Genomic DNA, 22,167 nt, shown 5'->3' with positions numbered 1-22,167 from the left:
ACAAGCCATTTTATTTTTTTCAGCGCACAGTGGGAAAACGCGGTAGCGCGGTAGGGGTTAAAGAAGTATGGATGGAAGAGAAAGGATACATGGGTGGGTGGAAAGAGCCAGGATGGTTCTTGGAAGGATGAATGCATGAATGGCTGTGTAGGGGAGTAGGGTTTGCTTCCTATGGTCACCCCACTTGCTGTGATTTTCTGGTTTTTCGACTTTAGTGTGGCTGCGGGCCTGCTAATCAGACCCACAGCCCAGCTGTTCTCTCTCTAAATTGATACCATGTATTTTAGGTACATACCAGATTGGGTATTGGGTCACCTTTGTGAGCCCCTGTATAGTGTACCATAGGTACCCAGGGCATAGGTGCATCCAAGGCCTACCAGGGGCTGCAGCATGTGGATGGCCTACGCTCCAATTATGCCTGCTACCTCATACCTGTACTATACGTTATATGGGTACTATGTTATATACTATATTGGTGCTATGTACATGATCTTGTTGATCTACCTCCCTACTATGCCCCCTTGTTCCCCTACCCTCCACCTGCCTTTGTAAAGCGCTCTGTTATCTGCAAAGATCTTGTTCGCGCTATATAAAACTCTCAAAATAAAATAAATAAGTAAATTATGCCACCCCTGGCTGGCCATCTAAACTGACACCACAGGCTGGTCACTCAGCTTATGTAAGGCTGTGTAATCACCCCTTACTTAGATATAGTATATCTATATATACCTTATATATAGACACATTGTAACCTATAAGTCACTCCTATGGCAGGCCTTGACAATCCTGGAGGCAGAGTGCTTGGTTTTATGTGAGAGGGTGCCCTAGCATGAGCTGAGCTCCTCTGTAGCTTTCGGAACCATCTCCATATAGCTGTTCTATGATATAGCCATACCATATACTCTTAAGTGCATTATAATCCTCACGGTTAATGCTAACTTTGGTTTGGCTTTATCAAAACATGTTGTGTAAGGTGTCAAACACTTTGGAATACTACCCCCGCCAGTCCTGGCGGCGGGGGTAGCATTCCACCCTTCTAGAGGAAGACATGTAGTTACTGCTTTACCCGGTTAAAGTTAAACAGAGCCCCAGCATCACGAAATGGATGCTGCTGCCACACACAAGTGACCTGCTGGGGGAAACTCCAGCAAGGGAGGCCTGGACAATAGGTTTCTTGTCTAGGGAGGTGCCAGAACCTCCCCAAACAGCCTGTAGTGTATTGGGGCAGGGTGGGCTGAATGGAAAGATGCTTTTCCAGACCCTGCCTGGGGCTCACAAGGTGCTCCATGCATAGCCCGGTTCAAACCAGTTGCTGGGGCACCCCAGCCCGCTCTGGCGTGAAACTGGACAAAGGGAAAGGGGTGTAACCACCCCCTTCCCAGGTCCACCCATAGGAGGGACCTAGCAGGTAATCCAGTCACTAAAATCAGTATAAATATAGGAGCTGTCTCTACAGACTTTAGATTATCCTAGAATGAAACTCTGATACGAAACTCTTGGACCTTCGACGTTCTACACTGACTAAAAGACTGAAGACAACTCCCTTCTGGTCAAGGAGTGACCACCCTGTGCAAACAGGCACCACCAATAACTTGCCGGTTTGCTTTGTCGATGCTCCTGCCGGAATCCGAAGACTCTGCGAATTAGGAACTGGACTTCCAGACTTCTCTGAATCCGACCCACAGCAAAGCTGAGACCCGTGGCGGACACGAGACGTGGGACTGGACACCCCGGACTACCTGCATTTTGCTAACTGCTCCACTCCCGAGGTACCCTCACAGTTGTGCATTGGGGTATGAGAAGCTCCAAGCCAGAGCTCCATTTGCACCGAAGCTCAGCCCTCCACACTCCACGAGTGCTGCGTGGGGCCTGCTTCTGCATTTCAGCTCGATGCATCTTCCTGGTTGCTAGCTTGCTGGCTAGTTAGCCCTCTGAAGACTTCTTTTTGAATTTACATGACTGGCCTGGTTGCTCCAGGCTTGCTCCAGCTTCCATGCAAAGGAGAAGCTCCCAAGACCTTGCTAGTCTGACTCAAAGCCAATCTCCACTTCCTGCGTGGATTGTGTTTGCCATGGCTTGTTGGGTCCAATCGGATACCGACACCGCAGTCCACTAGATCCTTCGTGGGACAGCTTGAATCCAGCTCGTGGTTGTCGTCGATGCCTCCTGGTCCTCGTGGCTGCAGAGACAAGCTTCACCTCTTCACCTGAAATCTCCTCTACATTGCCTGGTTCCTTCCTGGTTCCTTCCTGGTCACTGGCTAGTGACCCAGACTGTCCCCTCTGCTTTCAGGTTCTTCAGTTCCTCGATCCACCCAGACACTTTTCTTCTGGTCGCCTGCAGCATTTCGCAGATCTCCATAGAAAACATCGATGAATCCTGACACCAAAAGCCACCTACGCACCCGGCTTCCCTGGGTGAGGTAACTCTAGTACTCTGGTGCACCGGTGGGTATTGACTATCCAAGTGTCCTAGTCTAAAGTGGTTTTGTCGTAGTCCATCCGGAAGTGCCCTAAATCTATAACTTTATAACTTTTACGTTCCCATTAGAAGTCATTGGTAACTCGCGACTGTGTTTAGACACGGGACACGTCTCCTGTGGGTCTCCTACTTCCTAACCTTTGGTCGTTTAGTGTAGCGCCAGCGATTCCCTAGTCCTATTCACTCTTTCTGTAGTGGCTCTTATACCACTATTTAAGTATATGGTTTGTGAGGCCCCTAGGGCAAAACTGTATTTGTGCAACTTATCGTATGCGATTTAAGTAACTTGTGATGTACTTCGATCTGACCTCATAACGAGTTCAGAGGGGTTGTGTTAGAAATAAATACATATATATTTGATATATACCTTGTGTGGTGTCCTTTCATTTGGTATTCAAGGGATTATAATTGGTAAAACAAACCGCTTCACATGCTCTTTGGAGTTTAGCCTAATACTGCTGGTCCATGCTACCACTAGGATAGCTGGTCTATAAGGTTGACTTTACAACCACCATCAATAAGGGTCTTTTAGACTGGTTCAGAGCTGGCAGTGCACAAGGGTCAATGCTGTGCTGTGTGGGTGAAGAGCTGGCAGCTCTGCACTGAAACATCACAGCATTCATCCTTGTGCACCGTCAGCTCTGCACCCACCGAGCACCGCATTCATCCTTGTACACGGCAAGCTCTGGCACAGCATTCATCCTTGTGCACCGTCAGCTCTGCACCCACACAGCACAGCATTCATCCTTGTGCACCGTCAGCTCTGCACCCACACAGCACAGCATTCATCCTTGTGCACTGTCCGCTCTGCACCCACACAGCACAGCATTCAACCTTGTACACTGCAAGCTCTGCATGCACACAGCACAGCATTCAACCTTGTACCCTGCCAGTTCTGCACCCACACAGCACAGCATTCATCCTTGTACACTGCCAGCTCTGTATGCACACAGCACAGCATTCAACCTTGTACACTGCAAGCTCTGGCACAGCATTCAGCCTCGTGCACTGCCAGCTCTGCACCCACAGCACAAAATTCATCCTTGTGCACTGCCAGCTCTGCACCCACACAGCACAGCATTCATCCTTGTGCACTGCCAGTTCTGCACCCACACAGCACAGCATTCAACCTTGTGCACTGTCAGCTCTGCACCCACACAGCACAGCATTCAACCGTGTGCACTGTCAGCTCTGCACCCACACAGCACAGCATTCATCCTTGTGCACTGCCAGCTCTGCACCCACAGCACAAAATTCATCCTTGTGCACTGCCAACTCTGCACCCACACAGCACTCATCCTTGTGCACTGCCAGGTCTGCACCCACACAGCACAGCATTCATCCTTGTGCACTGCCAGTTCTGCACCCAGACAGCACAGCATTCAACCTTGTGCACTGTCAGCTCTGCACCCACACAGCATAGCATTCAACCTTGTACACTGCCAGTTCTGCACTCACACAGCATTCAACCTTGTGCACTGTGAGCTCTGCACCCACACAGCACAGCATTCAACCTTGTACACTGCCAGTTCTGCACCCACACAGCACAGCATTCATCCTTGTACACTGCCAGCTCTGTATGCACACAGCACAGCATTCAACCTTGTACACTGCCAGTTCTGCACCCACACAGCACAGCATTCAACCTTGTGCACTGTCAGCTCTGCACCCACACAGCACAGCATTCATCCATGTACACTGCCAGCTCTGCACCCACACAGCACAGCATTCAACCTTGCACACTGCCAGCTCTACATGCACCCAGCACAGCATTCATCCTTGTACACTGCCAGCTCTGCACCCACACAGCACAGCATTCAACCTTGTGCACTGCCAGCTCTGCACCCACACAGCACAGCATTCAACCTTGTGCACTGTCAGCTCTGCACCCACACAGCACCGCATTCAACCTTGTGCACTGTCAGCTCTGCACCCACACAGCACAGCATTCAACCTTGTACACTGCCAGTTCTGCACCCACACAGCACAGCATTCAACCTTGTGCACTGTCAGCTCTGCACCCACACAGCACAGCATTCATCCTTGTACACCGCCAGCTCTGCACCCACACAGCACAGCATTCAACCTTGTACACTGCCAGCTCTGCATGCTCCCAGCACAGCATTCATCCTTGTACACTGCCAGCTCTGCACCCACACAGCACAGCATTCAACCTTGTGCACTGCCAGCTCTGCACCCACACAGCACAGCATTCAACCTTGTGCACTGCCAGTTCCGCACCCACACAGCACAGCATTCATCCTTGTGCACTGCCAGCTCTGCACCCACACAGCACAGCATTCAACCTTGTACACTGCCAGTTCTGCACCCACACAGCACAGCATTCATCCTTGTACACTGCCAGCTCTGCACCCACACCGCACAGCATTCAACCTTGTGCACTGTCAGCTCTGCACCCACACAGCACAGCATTCAACCTTGTACACTGCCAGTTCTGTACCCACACAGCACAGCATTCATCCTTGTGCACTGCCGGCTCTGCACCCACACAGCACAGCATTCAACCTTGTACACTGCCAGTTCTGCACCCACACAGCACAGCATCCAACCTTGTGCACTGTCAGCTCTGCACCCACACAGCACAGCATTCAACCTTGTGCACTGCCAGCTCTGCACCCACACAGCACAGCATTCAACCTTGTGCACTGCCAGTTCTGCACCCACACAGCACAGCATTCAACCTTGTACACTGCCAGTTCTGCACCCTTACAGCACAGCATTCAACCTTGTACACTTCCAGTTCTGCACCCACACAGCACAGCATTCAACCTTGTGCACTGTCAGCTCTGCACCCACACAGCATAGCATTCAACCTTGTACACTGCCAGTTCTGCACCCACACAGCACAGCATTCAACCTTGTACACTGCCAGTTCTGCACCCACACTGCACAGCATTCATCCTTGTGCACTGCCAGCTCTGCACCCACACAGCACAGCATTCAACCTTGTACACTGCAAGCTCTGGCACAGCATTCAGCCTCGTGCACTGCCAGCTCTGCACCCACAGCACAAAATTCATCCTTGTGCACTGCCAGCTCTGCACCCACACAGCACAGCATTCATCCTTGTACACTGCCAGCTCTGCACCCTCACAGCACAGCATTCAACCTTGTACACTGCCAGTTCTGCACCCACACAGCACAGCATTCAACCTTGTACACTGCCAGCTCTGCATCCACACTGCACAGCATTCATCCTTGTGCACTGCCAGCTCTGCACCCACACAGCACAGCATTCATCCTTGTACACTGCCAGCTCTGCACCCACACAGCACAGCATTCAACCTTGTACACTGCAAGCTCTGGCACAGCATTCAGCCTCGTGCACTGCCAGCTCTGCACCCACAGCACAAAATTCATCCTTGTGCACTGCCAGCTCTGCACCCACACAGCACAGCATTCATCCTTGTGCACTGCCAGTTCTGCACCCACACAGCACAGCATTCAACCTTGTGCACTGTCAGCTCTGCACCCACACAGCACAGCATTCAACCGTGTGCACTCTCATCTCTGCACCCACACAGCACAGCATTCATCCTTGTGCACTGCCAGCTCTGCACCCACAGCACAAAATTCATCCTTGTGCACTGCCAACTCTGCACCCACACAGCACTCATCCTTGTGCACTGCCAGGTCTGCACCCACACAGCACAGCATTCATCCTTGTGCACTGCCAGTTCTGCACCCAGACAGCACAGCATTCAACCTTGTGCACTGTCAGCTCTGCACCCACACAGCATAGCATTCAACCTTGTACACTGCCAGTTCTGCACTCACACAGCATTCAACCTTGTGCACTGTGAGCTCTGCACCCACACAGCACAGCATTCAACCTTGTACACTGCCAGTTCTGCACCCACACAGCACAGCATTCATCCTTGTACACTGCCAGCTCTGTATGCACACAGCACAGCATTCAACCTTGTACACTGCCAGTTCTGCACCCACACAGCACAGCATTCAACCTTGTGCACTGTCAGCTCTGCACCCACACAGCACAGCATTCATCCATGTACACTGCCAGCTCTGCACCCACACAGCACAGCATTCAACCTTGCACACTGCCAGCTCTACATGCACCCAGCACAGCATTCATCCTTGTACACTGCCAGCTCTGCACCCACACAGCACAGCATTCAACCTTGTGCACTGCCAGCTCTGCACCCACACAGCACAGCATTCAACCTTGTGCACTGTCAGCTCTGCACCCACACAGCACAGCATTCAACCTTGTGCACTGTCAGCTCTGCACCCACACAGCACAGCATTCAACCTTGTACACTGCCAGTTCTGCACCCACACAGCACAGCATTCAACCTTGTGCACTGTCAGCTCTGCACCCACACAGCACAGCATTCATCCTTGTACACCGCCAGCTCTGCACCCACACAGCACAGCATTCAACCTTGTACACTGCCAGCTCTGCATGCTCCCAGCACAGCATTCATCCTTGTACACTGCCAGCTCTGCACCCACACAGCACAGCATTCAACCTTGTGCACTGCCAGCTCTGCACCCACACAGCACAGCATTCAACCTTGTGCACTGCCAGTTCCGCACCCACACAGCACAGCATTCATCCTTGTGCACTGCCAGCTCTGCACCCACACAGCACAGCATTCAACCTTGTACACTGCCAGTTCTGCACCCACACAGCACAGCATTCATCCTTGTACACTGCCAGCTCTGCACCCACACCGCACAGCATTCAACCTTGTGCACTGTCAGCTCTGCACCCACACAGCACAGCATTCAACCTTGTACACTGCCAGTTCTGTACCCACACAGCACAGCATTCATCCTTGTGCACTGCCAGCTCTGCACCCACACAGCACAGCATTCAACCTTGTACACTGCCAGTTCTGCACCCACACAGCACAGCATCCAACCTTGTGCACTGTCAGCTCTGCACCCACACAGCACAGCATTCAACCTTGTGCACTGCCAGCTCTGCACCCACACAGCACAGCATTCAACCTTGTGCACTGCCAGTTCTGCACCCACACAGCACAGCATTCAACCTTGTACACTGCCAGTTCTGCACCCTTACAGCACAGCATTCAACCTTGTACACTTCCAGTTCTGCACCCACACAGCACAGCATTCAACCTTGTGCACTGTCAGCTCTGCACCCACACAGCATAGCATTCAACCTTGTACACTGCCAGTTCTGCACCCACACAGCACAGCATTCAACCTTGTACACTGCCAGTTCTGCACCCACACTGCACAGCATTCATCCTTGTGCACTGCCAGTTCTGCACCCACACAGCACAGCATTCAACCTTGTACACTGCCAGTTCTGCACCCACACTGCACAGCATTCATCCTTGTGCACTGCCAGTTCTGCACCCACACAGCACAGCATTCAACCTTGTGCACTGTCAGCTCTGCACCCACACAGCACAGCATTCATCCTTGTACACCGCCAGCTCTGCACCCACACAGCACAGCATTCAACCTTGTACACTGCCAGCTCTGCATGCTCCCAGCACAGCATTCATCCTTGTACACTGCCAGCTCTGCACCCACACAGCACAGCATTCAACCTTGTGCACTGCCAGCTCTGCACCCACACAGCACAGCATTCAACCTTGTGCACTGCCAGTTCCGCACCCACACAGCACAGCATTCATCCTTGTGCACTGCCAGCTCTGCACCCACACAGCACAGCATTCAACCTTGTACACTGCCAGTTCTGCACCCACACAGCACAGCATTCATCCTTGTACACTGCCAGCTCTGCACCCACACCGCACAGCATTCAACCTTGTGCACTGTCAGCTCTGCACCCACACAGCACAGCATTCAACCTTGTACACTGCCAGTTCTGTACCCACACAGCACAGCATTCATCCTTGTGCACTGCCAGCTCTGCACCCACACAGCACAGCATTCAACCTTGTACACTGCCAGTTCTGCACCCACACAGCACAGCATCCAACCTTGTGCACTGTCAGCTCTGCACCCACACAGCACAGCATTCAACCTTGTGCACTGCCAGCTCTGCACCCACACAGCACAGCATTCAACCTTGTGCACTGCCAGTTCTGCACCCACACAGCACAGCATTCAACCTTGTACACTGCCAGTTCTGCACCCTTACAGCACAGCATTCAACCTTGTACACTTCCAGTTCTGCACCCACACAGCACAGCATTCAACCTTGTGCACTGTCAGCTCTGCACCCACACAGCATAGCATTCAACCTTGTACACTGCCAGTTCTGCACCCACACAGCACAGCATTCAACCTTGTACACTGCCAGTTCTGCACCCACACTGCACAGCATTCATCCTTGTGCACTGCCAGCTCTGCACCCACACAGCACAGCACTCAACCTTGTACACTGCAAGCTCTGGCACAGCATTCAGCCTCGTGCACTGCCAGCTCTGCACCCACAGCACAAAATTCATCCTTGTGCACTGCCAGCTCTGCACCCACACAGCACAGCATTCATCCTTGTACACTGCCAGCTCTGCACCCTCACAGCACAGCATTCAACCTTGTACACTGCCAGTTCTGCACCCACACAGCACAGCATTCAACCTTGTACACTGCCAGCTCTGCATCCACACTGCACAGCATTCATCCTTGTGCACTGCCAGCTCTGCACCCACACAGCACAGCATTCATCCTTGTACACTGCCAGCTCTGCACCCACACAGCACAGCATTCAACCTTGTACACTGCATGGTACACGGAAGGGATTTGTAGATGCTGTTTCTGTCCAGAGGGTGGAAGAGGCTTTGACCCATTTCGGAACCTGTTGTAATTTCTCTTGTGGGCCTAAAGCCATCCCCTTCTTTTGATTTGTTTGTGTCCATTAAAAATCCTTGCTTCCTAGTGATCACCCTTTGCCTCGTTATCCCTCTTTTTTCCTTTCTGTTCCTCCCACGCAGCAGGAACTAAGTACTGTCTCATTCTGCTATGGTGTTTTGTGTATTTTTTTTCTTGGTTTTCCTGGTCTGTTACTGTTTGCCTGTTTTCAGCTTCAGAGGCATAGCTGCTTACATGTAAATATAGCATTCCTCCCACCTTCTCTTAATGCCGCAGTTGTTAGTGCTGCATCCCTCAGTACCTCCCGCTCCGTAGATTGTATTTGTTTGGCCTTTTTGCACTTTTCATGTCCACCGTCAGTTGGGCTTCTTTTTGGTAGGATATTAGTTTTGTTTTTGGATTTCTTCTAAAGGGGATTGGGCTTGTTGATGTCTAGTCTTCCAAATGTTAGTTTTTCTGTCATGGTTTCACTCTGCTGATCAGGAAGTTGCTTGGTCACACTCCAACACCTCCTCCTGCCGGGCTCTGGTGCACTTCGTGGTCTGTGGTTTAACAGCCCCAGTCGATTCGTCGGGTGTGGCTTTCTTTAAACAACCACAAGATAGAGCTACCCTGCAACTGTGCCTCTCCGTCGGTCTTAGGACTCATGCCTAATCAAGGTGCCTGTTTTCACTCAGCTGTCCGTGAGCCCCAGCTCGGCTCAACTCGCAGGAAAATAATTTACATGCATCCCCAGACACATGTAAATAAAAAATAGAAGTTTCTAATTTGCAGCTGCTGCCTTCAAACTCTGTCGCTGAGCTTGAGAAGGGCCCGCAGCTGGGTCATCACGCGTGGCTCTTTAATAAACCGCGAGAGAGTGACCGCAGCCGCCGCGCCTCCCCATCTGTCTGGACTCATGCCTAATGAAGACGCCAGAGAGTGACAGCAGCAGCCGCGCCTCCCCATCTCTCTGGACTCATGCCTAATGAAGATGCCAGAGAGGGACGGCAGCAGCCGCGCCTCCCCATCTGTCTCTGGACTCATGCCTAATGACGCCAGAGAGTGACCGCAGCCGCCGCGCCTCCCCATCTCTCTGGACTCATGCCTAATGAAGATGCCAGAGAGGGACGGCAGCAGCCGCGCCTCCCCATCTGTCTCTGGACTCATGCCTAATGACGCCAGAGAGGGACCGCAGCAGCCGCGCCTCCCCATCTGTCTCTGGACTCATGCCTAATGAAGACGCCAGAGAGTGACCGCAGCAGCCGCGCCTCCCCATCTCTCTGGACTCATGCCTAATGAAGACGCCAGAGAGGGACGGCAGCAGCCGCGCCTCCCCATCTGTCTCTGGACTCATGCCTAATGAAGACGCCAGAGAGTGACCGCAGCAGCTGCGCCTCCCCATCTCTCTGGACTCATGCCTAATGAAGACGCCAGAGAGTGACCGCAGCAGCCGCGCCTCCCCATCTGTCTCTGGACTCATGCCTAATGAAGACGCCAGAGAGGGACCGCAGCAGCCGCGCCTCGCCATCTGTCTCTGGACTCATGCCTAATGAAGACGCCAGAGAGTGACGGCAGCAGCCGCGCCTCCCCATCTCTCTGGACTCATGCCTAATGAAGATGCCAGAGAGTGACCGCAGCCGCGCCTCCCCATCTCTCTGGACTCATGCCTAATGAAGACGCCAGAGAGTGACGGCAGCAGCCGCGCCTCCCCATCTGTCTGGACTCATGCCTAATGAAGACGCCAGAGAGTGACCGCAGCAGCCGCGCCTCCCCATCTGTCTGGACTCATGCCTAATGAAGACGCCAGAGAGTGACGGCAGCAGCCGCGCCTCCCCATCTGTCTGGACTCATGCCTAATGAAGATGCCAGAGAGTGACCGCAGCCGCGCCTCCCCATCTCTCTGGACTCATGCCTAATGAAGACGCCAGAGAGTGACCGCAGCAGCCACGCCTCCCCATCTCTTTGGACTCATGCCTAATGAAGACGCCAGAGAGTGACCGCAGCAGCCGCGCCTCCCCATCTCTCTGGACTCATGCCTAATGAAGACGCAAGAGAGTGACCGCAGCAGCCGCGCCTCCCCCATCTGTCTCTGGTCCCATGCCTAATGAAGACGCCAGAGAGGGACCGCAGCAGCCGCGCCTCCCCATCTCTCTCGACTCATGCCTAATGAAGACGCCAGAGAGTGACGGCAGCAGCCGCGCCTCCCCATCTCTCTGGACTCATGCCTAATGAAGACGCCAGAGAGTGACGGCAGCAGCCGCGCCTCCCCATCTCTCTGGACTCATGCCTAATGAAGACGCCAGAGAGTGACCGCAGCAGCCGCGCCTCCCCATCTCTCTGGACTCATGCCTAATGAAGACGCCAGAGAGGGACCGCAGCAGCCGCGCCTCCCCATCTCTCTGGACTCATGCCTAATGAAGATGCCAGAGAGGGACGGCAGCAGCCGCGCCTCCCCATCTCTCTGGACTCATGCCTAATGAAGACGCCAGAGAGGGACCGCAGCCGCCGCGCCTCCCCATCTCTCTGGACTCATGCCTAATGAAGATGCCAGAGAGTGACCGCAGCAGCCGCGCCTCCCCATCTGTCTCTGGACTCATGCCTAATGAAGACGCCAGAGAGTGACGGCACCGCCGTGCCTCCCCATCTGTCTTTGGACTCATGCCTAATGAAGACGCCAGAGAGTGACCGCAGCAGCCGCGCCTCCCCATCTCTCTGGACTCATGCCTAATGAAGACGCCAGAGAGTAACCGCAGCCACGCCTCCCCATCTGTCTGGACTCATGCCTAATGAAGACGCCAGAGAGTGACCGCAGCAGCCGCGCCTCCCCATCTCTCTGGACTCATGCCTAATGAAGACGCCAGAGAGTGACCGCAGCAGCCGCGCCTCCCCCATCTGTCTCTGGTCCCATGCCTAATGAAGACGCCAGAGAGGGACCGCAGCAGCCGCGCCTCCCCATCTCTCTGGACTCATGCCTAATGAAGACGCCAGAGAGTGACCGCAGCAGCCGCGCCTCCACATCTCTCTGGACTCATGCCTAATGAAGACGCCAGAGAGGGACCGCAGCAGCCGCGCCTCCCCATCTCTCTGGACTCATGCCTAATGAAGATGCCAGAGAGGGACGGCAGCAGCCGCGCCTCCCCATCTCTCTGGACTCATGCCTAATGAAGACGCCAGAGAGGGACCGCAGCCGCCGCGCCTCCCCATCTCTCTGGACTCATGCCTAATGAAGACGCCAGAGAGTGACCGCAGCAGCCGCGCCTCCCCATCTCTTTGGACTCATGCCTAATGAAGACGCCAGAGAGTGACTGCAGCAGCCGCGCCTCCCCATCTGTCTTTGGACTCATGCCTAATGAAGACGCCAGAGAGTGACCGCAGCAGCCGCGCCTCCCCATCTCTCTGGACTCATGCCTAATGAAGACGCCAGAGAGTGACCGCAGCAGCCGCGCCTCCCCATCTGTCTCTGGACTCATGCCTAATGAAGACGCCAGAGAGTGACGGCACCGCCGTGCCTCCCCATCTGTCTTTGGACTCATGCCTAATGAAGACGCCAGAGAGTGACCGCAGCAGCCGCGCCTCCCCATCTCTCTGGACTCATGCCTAATGAAGACGCCAGAGAGTAACCGCAGCCACGCCTCCCCATCTGTCTGGACTCATGCCTAATGAAGACGCCAGAGAGTGACCGCAGCAGCCGCGCCTCCCCATCTCTCTGGACTCATGCCTAATGAAGACGCCAGAGAGGGACGGCAGCAGCTGCTCCTCCCCATCTCTCTGGACTCATGCCTAATGAAGACGCCAGAGAGTGACCGCAGCAGCCGCGTCTCCCCATCTCTCTGGACTCATGCCTAATGAAGACGCCAGAGAGTGACCGCAGCTGCCGCGCCTTCCCATCTCTCTGGACTCATGCCTAATGAAGACGCCAGAGAGTGACCGCAGCAGCCGCGCCTCCTCATCTGTCTCTGGACTCATGCCTAATGAAGACGCCAGAGAGTGACCGCAGCAGCCGCGCCTCCCCCATCTGTCTCTGGTCTCATGCCTAATGAAGACGCCAGAGAGGGACCGCAGCAGCCGCGCCTCCCCATCTCTCTGGACTCATGCCTAATGAAGACGCCAGAGTGACCGCAGCAGCCGCGCCTCCCCATCTCTCTGGACTCCTGCCTAATGAAGACGCCAGAGAGTGACGGCAGCAGCCGTGCCTCCCCATCTGTCTGGACTCATGCCTAATGAAGATGCCAGAGAGTGACCGCAGCAGCCGCGCCTCCCCCATCTGTCTCTGGTCTCATGCCTAATGAAGACGCCAGAGAGTGACGGCAGCAGCCGTGCCTCCCCATCTGTCTGGACTCATGCCTAATGAAGACGCCAGAGAGTGACCGCAGCAGCTGCGCCTCCCCATCTCTCTGGACTCATGCCTAATGAAGACGCCAGAGAGTGACCGCAGCCGCGCCTCCCCATCTGTCTGGACTCATGCCTAATGAAGACGCCAGAGAGTGACGGCAGCAGCCGTGCCTCCCCATCTGTCTGGACTCATGCCTAATGAAGACGCCAGAGAGTGACCGCAGCAGCCGCGCCTCCCCATCTCTCTGGACTCATGCCTAATGAAGATGCCAGAGAGTGACCGCAGCAGCTGCGCCTCCCCATCTCTCTGGACTCATGCCTAATGAAGACGCCAGAGAGTGACCGCAGCAGCCGCGCCTCCCCATCTCTCTGGACTCATGCCTAATGAAGACGCCAGAGAGTGACCGCAGCCGCGCCTCCCCATCTCTCTGGACTCATGCCTAATGAAGACGCCAGAGAGTGACGGCAGCAGCCGTGCCTCCCCATCTGTCTTTGGACTCATGCCTAATGAAGACGCCAGAGAGTGACGGCAGCAGCCATGCCTCCCCATCTGTCTGGACTCATGCCTAATGAAGACGCCAGAGAGTGACCGCAGCAGCTGCGCCTCCCCATCTGTCTGGACTCATGCCTAATGAAGACGCCAGAGAGTGACCGCAGCAGCTGCGCCTCCCCATCTCTCTGGACTCATGCCTAATGAAGACGCCAGAGAGGGACCGCAGCAGCCGCGCCTCCCCATCTCTCTGGACTCATGCCTAATGAAGACGCCAGAGAGTGACGGCAGCAGCTGCGCCTCCCCATCTGTCTGGACTCATGCCTAATGAAGACGCCAGAGAGTGACGGCAGCAGCCGCGCCTTCCCATCTCTCTGGACTCATGCCTAATGAAGACGCCAGAGAGGGACCGCAGCTGCCGCGCCTTCCCATCTCTCTGGACTCATGCCTAATGAAGACGCCAGAGAGTGACCGCAGCAGCCGCGCCTCCCCATCTGTCTCTGGACTCATGCCTAATGAAGACGCCAGAGAGTGACCGCAGCAGCCGCGCCTCCCCATCTGTCTGGACTCATGCCTAATGAAGACGCCAGAGAGTGACGGCAGCAGCCGCGCCTTCCCATCTGTCTCTGGACTCATGCCTAATGAAGACGCCAGAGAGTGACCGCAGCAGCCGCGCCTCCCCATCTCTCTGGACTCATGCCTAATGAAGACGCCAGAGAGTGACCGCAGCAGCCGCGCCTCCCCATCTCTCTGGACTCATGCCTAATGAAGACGCCAGAGAGGGACCGCAGCCGCCGCGCCTCCCCATCTCTCTGGACTCATGCCTAATGAAGACACCAGAGAGGGACCGCAGCAGCCGCGCCTCCCCATCTGTCTCTGGACTCATGCCTAATGAAGATGCCAGAGAGTGACCGCAGCAGCTGCGCCTCCCCATCTGTCTGGACTCATGCCTAATGAAGACGCCAGAGAGTGACGGCAGCAGCCGCGCCTCCCCCATCTCTCTGGACTCATGCCTAATGAAGACGCCAGAGAGTGACCGCAGCAGCCGCGTCTCCCCATCTCTCTGGACTCATGCCTAATGAAGACGCCAGAGAGTGACCGCAGCTGCCGCGCCTTCCCATCTCTCTGGACTCATGCCTAATGAAGACGCCAGAGAGTGACCGCAGCAGCCGCGCCTCCCCATCTCTCTGGACTCATGCCTAATGAAGACGCCAGAGAGTGACCGCAGCAGCCGCGCCTCGCCATCTGTCTCTGGACTCATGCCTAATGAAGCCGCCAGAGAGTGACGGCAGCAGCCGCGCCTCCCCATCTCTCGACTCATGCCTAATGAAGACGCCAGAGAGTGACGGCAGCAGCCGCGCCTCCCCATCTCTCTGGACTCATGCCTAATGAAGACGCCAGAGAGTAACCGCAGCCACGCCTCCCCATCTGTCTGGACTCATGCCTAATGAAGACGCCAGAGAGTGACGGCAGCCGCCGCGCCTCCCCATCTCTCTGGACTCATGCCTAATGAAGACGCCAGAGAGTGACCGCAGCAGCCGCGCCTCCCCATCTCTCTGGACTCATGCCTAATGAAGACGCGAGAGAGGGACCGCAGCAGCCGCGCCTCCCCATCTCTCTGGACTCATGCCTAATGAAGACGCGAGAGAGGGACCGCAGCAGCCGCGCCTCCCCATCTGTCTGGACTCATGCCTAATGAAGACGCCGGTTATCACTCCGCTGTCATTCAGCCCACAGCTCGGCCTGTGAATGTCCTGTCATTTAGTTAATTTCTGGTAACTGATGGTATCCAATTTACGCACTCCTAGATGGCTGGCTGGTCACCACTGTTTACAGCTAACCAGTCACTGTTAACAGCTGATGCAATGTAGGTGGGAACTACGACCACATCCAATAAACAAACTTTTGTTCATTCATTTCAATAAAGATCCCCAAAATGGTAAACCTCTGTGCGAGACTCACATGCGGGCACAATTATGTCGTCTTAGCTTTCAACTTGGGCCATTTATTATAACACTGCACCAAATTTTCCCCCCCCCACACGTCTTGAAACCGATCACCCATTTTAATAAAACCTGCTTGCAGGCTTGTTCCTCGAAAGCTCCCCTTCCACCCCACGCTTTAAATATGATCAGTGCATTCATTCAGACCAGGCTGGTCTTTCCCTGACTACCCCATGATCAACCACAAATCTTAGATGGGAATTACAAGAAATACCATGTCCCCCTCACCACTGACCTTGAATGGACTGAACTCTCCCTTAACCCATCATTTCTAATCTTCTGTGCACAGCTCCATTTTCCAGTATTGCACAGCCAACAAGTCAAGTCCAAGAGCTCACACCAATGTCATGCAAGTACATCAGCCAGATAGTTTTTTTTACATTCATTTCTTTGTTTACAGAACATTCATTAGTAAAAAGGACTTGGGTACAAACAAAACTATATTTCAAGAAAGCAGGTCTGTCTGTTACACATGCGGTCTGGAAAAAAATCAAAGTGTACTCTTATCAGGGGTTTAATGTTTGCATATTGAGAAATACTCAAATCTGATCACAGCGATAACAGTTGGCTTGTATTGCTGAGCGTTTAGTTGTGATGTCAGGGAGCAGTTTGATTTCTTCAACCGAGAAACCCACCATTTTCACTTAGAAACAGTTTGCGCAGCAAAAGGTAGAAAACGCAAGAACATTAATCGAGAAGATGAACCTTCATATTACACATCAAACAGCTTACCCAAAAATAGGTCAACGTCACATCAAAGCAAAACAAGCATTTGCAATGCAATAGGTCTCACATTTGCAAGAGTTTGAGCTATTTACATTGTAACTAATAAAGCCTTTTATTTATGTGTTTTGAAAACCTGCATGCGGTGCATAAGCACACACTTTGTACTTATAGTCCTTGCTTACGAGAAGCAAGGCTGGCAGCAAGAGGTGCAGTTACTGCCAGCCTTGCTTCTCGTAAGCAACTGCCATAAGTACAGAGTGCGTGTTTACGCACCACATGCAGGATTTCAAAACACAAATAAAAGGCAGTGTCATTTACAATGCCAGTAGATCAAACTCTTGCAAATTTAAGACCTTTTGAATTGCATTGTTTAATAGCTTGTCAGCATCTACAGTGATCCAGCGCCCTTACCAAAATTTTGCATAAATGACTCTATTTACTACCACTAAACTTACCATATATAGTACTAGGCCCATATCAACAACAGAGCGACTGAATCATGAGGCAATTAGATCTATATATGTTGTTTTAAACTATCCACAATAAACAAGACCAGCTTGTCATTTAGTAAGTTTATTTAAACATATTTATGAAAACTTAGGTTTTGGAACTTTATTAAACAAGCATAAAAAATGTCATAAAGAAAAGTTTATTCAGCATTTATAAAGAGCTACATTCAAGAAATATTATTCATTAGCAGAAATAAGTGAAAATAAGCATTTCCAAACCCTAACTATTTCCCTGTCTCTACCCTCATTGCCTGAAAATAAAGTTTTGTAAAAATCTCCTTTCCTTACGTGTGTTCGTCCATCAGCAGAACACGTCCCTCTGGAATCAAAAGCGTAGGACCAAAGTCTGTTCTTTGAGCTAATTCTTATACCCTAAAACTAAAGCTAAACTAACTATTTTCACATTCCAACAGCTGAATTCTGGCTCTCCATTGGCTGAACCACCTAATGCCACATTAAATTGTGACATCTCCTAGCTCATGTCCGGGCTTTTTCACTAACCCATTGTTAATGCACGGAGTCCTGGCGACACTTCCTTAGGCTGCTACATTTTGTAGCAAAGATGTTCATTTAATACAAAAATGTCACGGCTCTTCCTCCCAACCTTGAGCCTGTCCGTTCCGAACTTCCCGTGGCACAATAGCAAACCTCTCCACAGTCGCCTTTGGCAGTTCTTTGCAAACCTTTTCACAATAAAAGTTTATATGCTTCTCATCTTTTCAAAATAAGTTTTCTCTTGTGACTTTAGTTCAGCCGGTCCCTTTTTCAGAAAGCGTCAATTTTCTGCGCCACTTCTTCTTGCGTCACTTTTTAAATGCATTATTTTTTTGCGGCCAACTCCAAGCTTCATTTGGAAAACTATTATTTAATCAAACATAAAACATAAATTAAGGAATTGACATTTGTTCTGTTACCCACCCCCTTTGCTAAATGTTAACCCATTAATTATGTTACCTAGCAAAAGCACATTTAAGCAGCATATACATTTGTCACAGAAAAGGGAAAACAAAAGCACATTTACAAACACATGCTATTATTTTTGAGAGCAGCAGTTAGTGTATGACAAAGACAATAGACAATCATTATTGTATTTCTTTTGCATTTTGCACAAATAAGCATAATGTGAATCCCAAGTGTTCATGTTGCACAGTTTATTCTAGGTTGATTTAATAACATGCAGCAAACATATTAGTTTTATTAAACATTATGGAAGTCTGGCTTCACAAGCCTGAACAAAATATTGTTCATTAAACTGCTCCATCAACAGCATACACTGGCAACGCCAGAAAGTCAGCTAGCACTTTTAAAAAGGTGGCGCTATTGGCTTTGCCAATGTTTAAGTGTTATTTGTTTGAGCAGGCTGCATGCGCTCCTTATGGGCACGTTTTCGATAGTCGTGCTCGGTGTCGGCAGCCTTGCTCACTGCCTCCCCATGTGCCTGTCTGCAACCTGCCTGCCACAGGGGTGTCGGCCCAAAGCGCTCACCAAGGAGCCAGCTCGGACTTCGAGGCGCCTCTCACAGTTCTCTCGAAATGTCGGACTGGCGGAGCGTGCGCGCCAAGAAACAGGCTGCCCTTTAAAAATGATGGTAAATGGAGATTGGGCCTTTCAAGGCTGACGGGAGAGCTGTTCCTTTGGGTGGTTGTTTAGCTTAGTTTTAATTGTTCATGCGGACTTTCTTGTGTCCATCCCTTTGTTCTCTTCGCACTCGGTGCCTTTTCTGGCGCCTCCTTCATGTTTTGATCTCCTTCCTCGGGGCCCCGCATTGTTAGCCGGCCCGCCTGGGGATGAGGCTGGAAGGGGCCCCATTGTGCTGGGTTCAGCTGGGAAGGAAGGGCCTCAGTAAACAGCCGTCTAAAGGCTGTACCACAGGCTTCCCTGACCCGGGCCAGACTCTGAGAAGGGGGTGGGAGGGGTGCGGTCTAGGCCTCAGGGGGTGTGGCCTCAGTGCCAGCAAGCAGTGGGCGGGGCCTATGAATGGGCACATACTCTAAAAATCAATATCCTGCCCCCGTGCTATACCCAGGGTCACTGGCATTATTCGATTGTGTGGTCGCTGCCTTTTTGCGCATCCTTATAGATTTGCCTCATTTGCCACATAATCTATCATTTGCTGCATAATCTGTAGATTGAACAAAAGTTTCTAACTCAAATAGTTTAAATGTTACTAAAACACAGCAACACTTGTTACTGCGCAGTGGAAGGCCATTTGCATAGGTTGTCTGGTCACCTTTTTAGTTGCTTACTGCTATATTTAAGTGTTACACTGGTGCTCATGAGGTGCAACCAACGCCCAGACAGTGTACAAAGGACAAAATAATGAAGTAATACTGTCACAAAGTGCTGCATAATTTGCCATTTGTTGCCGCTTAATTTACTCAATGCTACTGCTTACTTTGGCCCTCCCCTGCTGCATAATCCCAGTGGCCCTGGCTATATCCTGCTTCTGTACCCCATGTGGTATGTGCAGAGATGTACCTATAGTAAGATTTACACATAGTAAGGATGTTCAGAAGGATTGATGGTAACAGGAGACCCTTCCACTGCTCCTTGTGAGACTGCAGTGCATGGAGGTGACCGGAGCTCCCAGCAACGAAGAGGGCAGTGCACAGCGGCTGGAGTTTGTATGCAGCCCTCACCCCAAACAGAAGCTTATCAGGGTAGATTGGTGGGCTCTGCTCAGGGACTGGACATCTGAGTCCCGAAGGCGCTACACCCCAAAATGCTAAAAAGAAAAGTGGTAAAGTGGTCGGCCAGTGCTTAATTTGAGGCAGTGGTTTCCGGTGCTCTGCACTGAATTGTCAACACCAGAACTTATGTCAGACTGCCACTGGGTGGCGCTGTTTGTCTAATTTAGAGATGAGCATACCAGCATTTGTTTGTTAATTCAATATAGATTAAAAACGACTAATAGCTGTCGCACACGCCCTTATTATACCTTTGTGTGTCTTCAACAGTCTGAATTGTCACACTAGTAGAAGTGCGATGTCAGTAGTTGTGTTGGTGCTGTCATCGGCGGTGCAGGCAGGGGCAATGTGTGGTGCAAGCTGCAGTGTCCTCCTGACGAGGGCCCAGGCACTTACTGGTTTACAAATTAAGCAATGGGCCTTGCACAGCCAGAGTACATCCTGTCCTCTGCTCGCAGCCAGGGGACATGGAACAGCTCCCTAGAAACCAAAGCATTTTGTGGAACTAACATCAGTCAGTGAAGTGCAGGAGTGACTGTCCCGGCTGCACTGGAAGAGCAAGGGTTAATCTGGACCCTCAGGTGAGGCCTTTCCCCTGAGGCTTGAGGTAACCAATGGCTGGGCGGCAGTATTGTATGGGGGATGATGTCATTCAACTCTGGTGTCATGTGGTCATGATGGAGCAGAGGCAGATAAATTGATGTTGTGTACCCCTTGTGAAGTCATACTCTTATAACCATAACCATTTTAATCTTGTGAAGCTTGAATAACTAACCACCAAAGTTACACTTAGACATAAAATTACATGTGGGTACGAACTGCTATTTGCGAAAATTAATTAGTTAATAATTGTGAACGAGTCATATTAATATAGAGCTAAAGTATGAAAACCGCATGTTTGTTTTGCTTTATAAGCGAGTCTTATCGTGGCAAAAAGAAAATAAGTACATTAGATAAGTATATAAAGCAGCTTCTGCTAGGTAACTTACTAATGGGTGAGTTTAGATTGGTGGGTGGTTAAAAGAAAAAACTGTATTTCTATATTTTAACACTCTGTGTTTGTTTTCGCACTAGTTCTCATTGAGGATTGTGTGGCCTAGCGGTAATAAATGGCTGCTGACTGAGAGTCTTTACGCCTGCGCAATAGTGAATGGCTAAGTCATCGGGGAGCCTGGTACGTCCAGCGGGTGATGTCACGGTCAGCTTGACCCAGGAGTGCAAGAGGATGCCAAGAGTTGTTTTGCATCTGAGAACCTGGGAACGGAAAAGCGATGTAAGGAATGAACTGAAGGACAAAGTGTAAAAAAGAAACGGAGATGACATACATGGGAACGGACAAAATGACTGCGCATATTTTGAAAAACTGGTTCTACCAAGGATGGATGAGGGGATCTTTGTCACCCCATTGATGGACCAATCAGAATAAGTTGTGGACCCTAAAAGTTTAAACTTTAGTTATATAGCTAGAGAAAAAGGGTATAAAAGAGCTTGTTCCAAAAGGGTATAAAAGCTTGCTCCTGAATTTTACTTTGCACCACAACATGCTGTCGGTCTGAACTATTTTATGGTGCTAGAGACTTTGAAATATTGTTGGACTTTAACTTTGGAGCAATGGAGATGACTGAATGCAGATTTTATTTTGAAGCTTGAAGGAGAATAGAGGCAGTTTGAGACTCGTGCAACTGTTATTTCTTTATGGCAGAGTTAGGTCATATCATTTCCATTCCATTTCTTTTTAACATGTACTAAATAAATGGCTAAATTATTTCTTGTCTGAATAAACTAATTCCCTTTTCCTAAATGAATAGATCAAGCTGATTTTAAAATGTAAAACTTGAGTTGTGATTTTATTTAAATTAAATGTCATGACAGAATAAAGTTAACTTTTTATGTGGATTACTATGATTAAGCTGGTCTTAGTCTCCAACTAACTTCTACAAGATGATCTATTGACCAGATTTTGAAGTGCCTTGGTGTAGAGTTTTCCAGGTAATAGGTTAGCACATGTTTAAAAGAGTCTATAAAGGTATATAATGTATAAAGTATAAACCTAGGTACCCCGCTAACCAGCAGCTCCACTTCTTTGTCACTGATTCAGATGTAATGTGTATGTGTGAGTGACTCACGGTGCTATGGGCCCCACCGATGAGTGAATA

The 22,167-nt window shown here is 51.2% G+C and overlaps 1 long non-coding RNA gene across 1 annotated transcript in view; it reads left to right on the top strand.

The window, feature by feature from the left end:
- LOC147666750 (uncharacterized) overlaps positions 1-21,916 on the top strand; it is a 92,684-nt gene extending 70,768 nt beyond the window's left edge. Inside the window, exon 3 of the long non-coding RNA XR_015304736.1 lies at positions 21,086-21,916. This is a non-coding gene — a long non-coding RNA (uncharacterized LOC147666750). The remainder of the gene's footprint in view (positions 1-21,085) is intronic.
- Positions 21,917-22,167: the final 251 nt, after the last annotated feature.

This window comes from Lissotriton vulgaris, unplaced genomic scaffold (genome assembly GCF_964263255.1).
Source record: "Lissotriton vulgaris unplaced genomic scaffold, aLisVul1.2 SCAFFOLD_831, whole genome shotgun sequence".
NCBI classification, from domain to species: domain Eukaryota; kingdom Metazoa; phylum Chordata; class Amphibia; order Caudata; family Salamandridae; genus Lissotriton; species Lissotriton vulgaris.
The sequence above is the reverse complement of the archived record's forward strand: the minus strand, read 5'-3'. Positions and strand labels throughout refer to the sequence as shown.